Genomic DNA, 8,846 nt, shown 5'->3' with positions numbered 1-8,846 from the left:
TCTTAATTTTATATGTGCTTAAATTGTAAACTCTGACCTCCAAATGTTGCCTAAAGGCAGCTCTCCCTGTTTCCCTTGTATCAAAACAAAGGAAACAAACCAAACCATACAATTAAGCTCCTCCGGCCTGTTGTTTGAGTGGGAACACTCAAGGAGGTGCATGGGCCGGGCAGACAGGTGCTGCAGGCTGGGCTTCCCTGGGTGCTGTGGGCAGGGCAGTGCCCAGCATCCTGCCTCCAGCAGAAGTGGGTCACATCCTGCCCTGCTGCCCCACTAGGGGCTGAGCCCCCAGGGCAGGCAGGTTTCAGCATCCAGACATGCGGGAAGGAGCACAAAGAGGCCTTTTATCCCACTGCAATTGCAACATTAGATCGCAGTTTTATTCCCAAACATGAGTCGAGCTCTCGGCCATAGGCAGGCTTTTTAATCAGCCCTGGCAGAGATGAAAAGGCTGAGAAAGAGAGGCAGTGTCTGTGCAAGAAGGACTCATTTACATTAAATAATTATCCTGAAGGAGAGAAACAGCAAGGGAGTGATTTTTTAATTACAAAAAATAATTGCAATCTGGAGGAGCATATAGTGTCTTATTTTTGTTCCCTGCAAGTTACTTATGTGCAGGAAAACCCAAACAGCAGGTCTAAGAGTCAAGAAATATCTGATAGATGCTATTTTCAAAACAGAATTTCATATGGGAGGGAAGACAGGGAAATAGTTTTGCGCTGCCGCAAGGCTGCTGCTTTCAAATCTCCTCTGCTCAGTGGGATATAAAATCAGTACCACAAAAATAAATGCTAAAAATACAAGAGCCGACACACAAACACATTCTGTAATAGGTCAGGAATGACTGCGGGTGAGCACTGTGTTCATGTGTGTGTGAGATGGGGACACTGCGCTGTCACACAGGCATGCCTGTCTGCTGCCAGCCCGGTGTGCAAGTCGGCACTGCTTATCCTGCTGTGTTGCTGCTCATGGACTAAAAGACAGAAAGGATTTGTCTCTTCTGTATTCCCATGAACATTACTTCCAACCTGAAGTGAAGAACAACAGTACCAAGCCCCCAGATTAAGAACATATTTTTAAGTTGTAATGAATTTGTAATAGGTTCTGCAATGGATGTTGTGCTTCTGGAGGTGGTGGCAGCGCTGAGCTCCTGGTACACAGTACAGGGCACAGTTACCAGCAACGTGAGCACTGTGCTGCCAGTCCTGAGGAATGTGCCACGACTGGGGGAATGCCCCACATCTGTGCCACAGAATCAGGGCGATGCATGGCAGCATTACGTGCAGGCAGACCTGTCTGGGAGGTGACGCAAAGATGGGCCACCACCCTGCACCTGCCAGCAATACCAAGTGACGGCATACTTCATCAATGCACATAAACCTGGCGATTTCTTCCCTGGTAAAAAATACACAATGCTTGTTCCTCCATGAGCTAAAACCAGCTGCAGGCTTGCAGCCGGCTGTCTCCTCCAGGTGGTGATTAAAATGGTTGCTAACACCTCACAGAACGTGTAGGCACCGTGTAGCTTTTGTATTGCATATAATAGCAGAAAATACATAGGCATAGTGATACAAATAGATTGCTTTGCAGAGTAAAATAAATTGCCTTAACTCTCTCATAAACCCATTCTATATTTTTGCTTCTCTCTTGAATTCACAGTAAACCTTATTTTCAGACCCTGCAAGCTACCTTGTTGAGAGACTTACGGGCTTCCAATAGCTATACAAACAATAGTTGTATATTATACAATAGTTATACAAACCAGGAAGCAGTGTTCATCATCTGTAAAAATGTTGCTGAAACGTGACCACCAGGAGCGCTCATTTACATTTACAGCTATAGAAATAGGATTTGGTGCCATGGACTGCATCAAATACCAAGGGCAGAAGTTAGTGTGCAGAACACTTTAGGCTATGGCATCTGGCCAAGGATGGATATATCCCTATGTATCCCACTGAGTCTGTCTGCATCTACTCAACAGTTTACAGCCTGCCGAGTACTTCTACTATAGGAGCAAATACGAAACCAGGGTAGGGGAGGAAAAGAAACAGGGTGTACCTGAGAGAACAAGGGGAATGGACATGTGGGGACACTAAATAATACCAATTCTGTTCAGCTTAGAAGAATAAAGTCTCCTTCATACGTCTTTTCTGACCCAGCTTCTAGAGACTAACCCTTGTACTCAGGAAAAACATATTCAGAATGATATGTTTCAGATTAATTGTATTTAAAACAATTATTCTTTCTACTAGTTTAAGACTTACTGTTTATGGGTTAGAAAGATAATTCCCTCGATGTTTTATACAGATAACCCTCTCTGACCTCCATGGAAGTTAATATGATAAATATAAGTGAAGATACATACCACTGATTCAATTGCTTGCAGTCCCTGCAATTTGTGATATACCCATGGATTAATAGAAACAAAGCCCATTTTAGCCATGGCTTTCAACAAGCTACTTCTTGACCTTGCTCCCTTCCTTTGTAAGGAAAAAAGGAAAGGAAAAATCTACCTTTTCCTAAAGACAGCTCAAGAGAGGTTCCCAAGCACAGAGAGCAGTGCAGCTGAGAGTTCCTCTTGCAAATTTTCTGCTTCCAGTGGCTGAATCTGCACTCATATTCAGACATTCATAAATGATTTCTAAGGTCAGCTCTTAAGACTAAAGCTTTTCAGTCAGATTCTAATATAGATCTACATTTCCTGTGTGGCTTGGCTCGCAACTTTTTTATGGTAATGTATTTTATTGCAAGACTTCTGACATTCAAAGGATCTGATATGAAAAACTGAGGAAATTCTTATCTATAAGGTGTGAGATAAAATATGCTCAAAGCTCCCAGCAGAAAATGTTCATGAAAGAGTTAGTAGGCCCCTGTATGTCTGTATTTCTAAGCATGGAGGAGCCGAAGTTTGCTCTGTTTTCTGATCAATCTGCTTGCACTTGTACTTTCCCTTGTGGAAATCTGCTGCTTGCATCACTAGCATCCCACTAGCCCCCTCAGGCATACTCCTGCTTTCTCCTCCTTGGCAGGCACTCTGAGCATTGGCACTTGTCACCCCCCTGTAACATTGTACCAGTGATGCTGCTTCCTTTCAGGAAAGGTGTCCCACAGTGCCATCACCAAGACACGCAGTGCACACAGGACAGGAGGAACCACACAGGATTGGGTACAGCCTTCATCTAGATCTGAAGGGGCAAGAAAAATTGGGCTTACCGGCACAGAGGAAACAACTCAGTATTTCCCAGTGGGTAGAGATATAAAAGTTTATTGGTTGTGATTTCCTGATTACAAAAATGTTGGAATAAATTCAGACATGGTCATAGCTTCAAGCAAAGCAATAGCAGTTATACTATTCCTCGGACTGCATGCAGATGTAGTTCAGTTCTCAAATATTGGACTAAAATAGTGGAAAACTGATATCTCCAGAAGATGCATCACACATAATCAGTGATATTTTCAAGAAATCAGGAGAAAGCTTAAAAATGTTAGATCCAAGCAAACAAACTCTAGCCACGTTTTAAGGGAAGATGAAGAGATCAAGACAGGAGACAAGCTATGAAATATTCCAAATACTTGAAGAGTTGGAGCAGGAAAGCTGTCTCATCTCCAAATGATATGAAATCATAAAGGCCTAGCTTATGCTGCACTGAGTCCTACCCTGGAAACAGATCCACAGAAATGAATAAAATGAAAGGAACAGAATTACTTAAAGGCTTCATTATTATTCACCAGAAGGATGCCAAAATCTGGTCTCAAATAAAGTCAGTTCTGTTTCTTACCCTTATTCATCTTATGTTATTATTTGCAAAGCTATGCTTAGTCGTGCTGGCCCATTTTTAATTAAAACCCTAGTATTGTGCTAATTTGAGAGGTCGTGACCTAAATGGCATAAAAATCTGAGAAAGAGAAGAAATGAACTGTGGCTAGCTAAATTATCTTTGAATAAAACCTGGGCTTTATTAAATTTATTTAATTTTATAAATAATCTTATTAATTAATTTTTAATACATTTAAATTTATTAAATTTTAGACTCCTCTGAAGGCCAAGCACAGGAGAGTATAGGCAAGAGTAAGTGGGTCACAGATGCATGTAAGGACAAACTACTAACGGCTTCATTAAAACTCCATTTTGTAGCTGCTTACAGTCTTGTTCACAAGTAAACACGCTGAATGATGGTAAGAAGCAGCAGATCTTTCCTAGAAACAAAAGATGTGGGTTATTTTAGTAGGTTATTGTTGAGGCTAATGCATGATGTACAAGGAAGTGAGCGTGAGATAACAAGTTCAAAATAGACCATGACGGTTCTGCCACACTGGCTCCATGGTATCCGATGAGTAATGTCCATCCTTATCAATGTGCCATGTGATTCATGCCCAGCACTGTGCAATCCTTTCTCTTAGAAGAGTCCCAGGGCTGGCGGGCGCCACTGCCACTGCCACAGCATCTGAGACAGATTTTGTGCAAAACTTTTGTGCAAGTTATTTTACTATGGAGAAATGTCAGCTCTTCCACACTGCCAAGGTGGACAAGTACATAGTATGAATTACTGCAAAGGAAGAGGTCAGAGACGAGAGGCACATTGAGAAGGGAGTACACAGCTGGAAAGGTAAAAGCCACATCCAACAGGGCCTCATTGTCCTTGTCCCAGTGAGGTGCTTGCATGGCCAGACATTAAACCCAGCTGGTCTAGTGAGGAATATTTCTCCACAAAAAGATAGAGTGATGCTCAAACACTACATACTCATAGTCCATACATCACACCATATGTGGAAAGAAAATTATTCAAGGCATGAAAAAGTCACAGCACATTCTAACTTGGAAGACACCACCCATGTTTTCAGTGCCATAGTAGACATGTCCTTAGTGTCTTCAATAGCAACACAAATGCTTCTGTTACATAAAAATAATACATCAGAAAGGTTATTTATTTTCTTATTCACTAGGCAGTGAATTATCTGGATAGTACTTTTTCCTGGGATCAGGCAAAGCATCAAAACCAAATACTGTTTTTTCTCAGAAAATATTTTTTTTTCTTCATCTGATCCTAGTCTCTGCTTCCCCTGTGTGCTCTCATTCCCCTATACTTATAATGCAAAACATGATGTAGAAACTAACGAAAATCTGATTATGTATCCAAGAAGATGAAGACCCTTTCACAGCCCAGCTGGGAGTAAGTTGGAGCGAAGCAGCACAGTCCAGGTTACAAGTGTGGCATTTATACCCAGAAATTATTTTTCTTACTTAAAAGAAGTTTCTAGGTGCCTTAGTTTAAGCTGGGATGGAATTGTTTTCTTCAGAGTGTCTGGTCCTAGGAGAAAAACAATATTGATAGCACACTGTTTATAGCTGCGGCTAAGCAGTCTTGTACAGACACAAGGCCGTACGCAATGAGGGGCCCAAGGAGCTGTGAAGGAACAGCATTAGGACAGATAACTTAAACTGGGCAAAGGGACATTGCATGTTATGTGACGTCATGAGGAAGGAGTTTTGAAGGGGTGACCCCTCACCAGCCTTGTTGCCCTTCTTTGAACCTGTTCCAGGGCCCCAGTGTCTTTCTTGTAGTGAGGAGCCCAAAACTGGACACAGCACTCGAGGTGCGGCCTCACCACAGCTGAGTACAGGGGGACAATCACTGCCCTGCTCCTGCTGGCAACACCATTCCTGATGCAAGCCAGGATGCCACTGGCCTTCTTGGCCACCTAGGCACACTGCTGGCTCATGTTCAGTCCAGCATCAATCAATACCCCCAGGTCCATTTCCTCTATGCAGTCTTCCAGTCACTCTGCCCCAAGCCTGTAGCGTTGCCTGGGGTTGTTGTGGCCAAAGTGCAGGACGCAGCATTTGGCCTTGTTGAAACTCATCCCATTGGCTTCAGCCCAGCTCTCCAGCCTGTCCATGTCACTCTGTATGGCCTCGCTACCCCCAGGCAGATCGACACTTCCAGCCAACTTGGTGCCATCTGCAAACTTGCTGAGGGTGCACTCAATGCCCTCATCCAGGTCACCAACAAAGATATTGAAGAGGACAGGCCCCAGCACTGACCTGGGGCAACACCACTCGTGACCGGTCACCACCTCCATTCATCACCACTCACTCTCTGGCCCAGCCTTCCAGCCAGTTCCTTATCCAGCCAAGAGTGTACCCATCCAAGCCACGGGCTGCCAGCTTCTGCAGCAGAATACTGTGGGAGACAGTGTCAAAGGCTTTGCTGAAGTCTAGGTAGACCATGTCAACAGCCTTTCCCTCATCTACCAGACGGGTCAATAGATCATAGGAGATCAGGTTGGTCAAGCAGGACCTGCCCTTTGTGAACCCATGCTGGCCAGGCCTGATCCCCTGGCTGTCCCACACACACACTCCCTCAAGACAATCTGCTCTGTAACCTTCCCTGGCACTGAGGTCAGGCTAACAGGCCTATAGTTCCCCAGATCCTCCTTACAACCCTTCTTGTAGATGGGAGTCACACTGGCAAATCTCCAGTCTTCTGGGACCTCACCAGTCAACAAGGAGAGCTGATAGATAATGGCAGGCAGCTCGGCTGTCACCTCTGCCAGTTCCCTCAGCACTCTCGGGTGGATCTCATCCAGCCCCATGGACAAAATGGGGACCATCACGCAGCGTCAGGTGTTTGTGGTGGGTGTCAGCATGACCAAGTTTGCAAAGCCCAGTGAGAACAGCGTTGATTATCCTGACCTAAAGAGGCTAAAAAGGCTGGCCAGAAGGCTTTAGCTGATGCTGGGATTCCGTATTCAGCAGTGGAGCAGGCCTGTGTGGGTTATGTTTTGGTGACTCAACCTGTGGACAACGGGCCATCTATCACGGTTTGGGTTTAACTGGCATTCCTATCATTAATGTTAACAACAACTGTGCCACCGGATCTACTGCTTTGTTCGTGTCCAGACAGCTGGTAGAGGGAGGTTTGGCAGACTGTGTTCTGGCACTTGGCTTTGAGAGAATGGCGAAAGGATCCCCTGCTTAAGGTTTTTCAGACAGAACAAATCCAATGGACAAACACTTAGAAATCATGATAAATAAATACAGCTTAGCAAGTGCTCCAGTAGCACCGCAGATGTTTGCAAATGCTGGCAAAGAACATATGGAGAAATACGGGACAAATCCAGAGTACTTTGCAAAAATTGCACGGAAGAATTACAGCCATTCAACCAACAACCCGTATTCCCAGTTCCAAAAGGAACACACATTTGATGAAGTCCTGCAGTCTCACAAAATTTTTGATTTCTTGACTGTCTTACAGTGCTGCCCAACATCAAATGGCGCTGCAGCTGCAATTTTGGCTAGTGAGGACTTTGTGAAAAAGCCTCAAGCTGTGGAAATTCTAACCCAGGTGATGGGTACTGATTACCCAAGGACATTTGAAGAGAACAGTTGTATGAAGATGGTTGGTTATGATATGACTAAAAAAGCTGCAGAAAAATGTTTTTAAAAAGCAGGCCTAAAACCTACTGATGTCAATGCAATTGAATTCCATGACTTTTTCTCAGTTAATGAGTTCATCACCTACGAAGGTCTTGGACTCTGCCCAGAAGGAAAAGCATGTGACCTGATTGACAGAGGAGACAACACTTACAGAGGAAAATGGGTCATTAATCCTAGCCAGGAAAAGCTAAACTCTGAGCTTGCTGAAGTAACAACCAGTACTTCATGCTCTTTACAACAAATTAGAATGATGCTGGAGGTTGATAACATGACACGGACTGGGCTTATCTAAATTCAGTGATGAGAGACCTTAACTCGCTTAATAAATTCCATCAGTTTGTAAATGGCAAAGATTTTTAGGCTAGGCTTGAGGCAGTAACTCTTGCAAATGGTTTATGTTTTGTATTATGAAAATCAATTTTTCTTTTAATCTAAGAAAAATTTCATAAAACTCAGAGTTGACGGAGGCTGCGTATTGTTGTTCAGGTTAGTTGGTGAGAGAGTGAGGAAGGTTGCAAATAGTTCGATCACTTAAATTCGCATTTTTAAAAGTCTATAATAGGAGATCATGCAAATGCTTTCAGACTTCTGTTCTAACAAATCTGCTGCTGCTTAAATGAAAATGGTCTTATAAAGGGGGATTTCTAACAATGTTTTTAAAATAGCCTTTGAGAATTTGCTACAAAATACTTTTCTTATTACTACTTTGGAGTTAAAGCTATCCACAGATAGGTAGCAACTAGAATGTTGCTTTGAGATTCACAGAATTTGATAATACTTAACCTTGAACAAAGGTAAGGTTTGTCAGGAGAGCAGAGAAGGAATATAACCAATGTTTACCTGTTTTCTCCTGAGAAAATCTGGTGTTGGTCATTATAAATTTTTTATCTGTAAAGGCTTTAACTTCTATTTTGGGAGCACGTATTCTGGTTGGAAGTTTAATATAAAATTAAATATAACTATTATCCTTTTCCTTTTGTTCTATCTTAATAAATAGTTTTATCTCAACCCAGAAGTTGTTCTTTTTTTTTTTTCAATTTGCTCCCTCATCCCACTGGGAAGGGGAGGAGAGAGAGAATGACTGTGTGATGCTGAGACATCTGCTAGGTTAAACCACAACGCTAGATAAAAGAAATGTCAGGATATATGTGACAGTCTTTCAAACTAGATACTCTCCTTCATGAGTTGTTTCCTCAGAAGCTAAGGGGCCGAGGTACACAACTGTATCATTACACCCACTTTTATGAAAGGTACAAAAGGACGTTTCTTACAAAGTTAATAGCAGGAGGATGAACTAATCTCCTTTTTTTTTCTTTTTCTTTTTCGTTTTTTTTTACAAGAGAATAGTTTCGTTGTTCTGCTATACACTTTATTTGTTGAATTGACATCTGTAATAGTGAAATAGAAG

At 42.8% G+C, this 8,846-nt stretch overlaps 1 pseudogene across 1 annotated transcript; it reads left to right on the top strand.

The window, feature by feature from the left end:
- Positions 1-6,601: 6,601 nt before the first annotated feature.
- Positions 6,602-7,730, top strand: LOC306944588 (sterol carrier protein 2 pseudogene; annotated as a pseudogene). Its single transcript has one exon. The product of its transcript is annotated as a sterol carrier protein 2 pseudogene (transcript).
- The last annotated feature ends 1,116 nt before the right edge of the window (positions 7,731-8,846 follow it).

Source organism: Tetrao urogallus, assembly GCF_951394365.1.
Source record: "Tetrao urogallus genome assembly, chromosome: 1".
Taxonomy (NCBI): domain Eukaryota; kingdom Metazoa; phylum Chordata; class Aves; order Galliformes; family Phasianidae; genus Tetrao; species Tetrao urogallus.
This window is presented reverse-complemented; position numbering and strand designations above follow the sequence as displayed.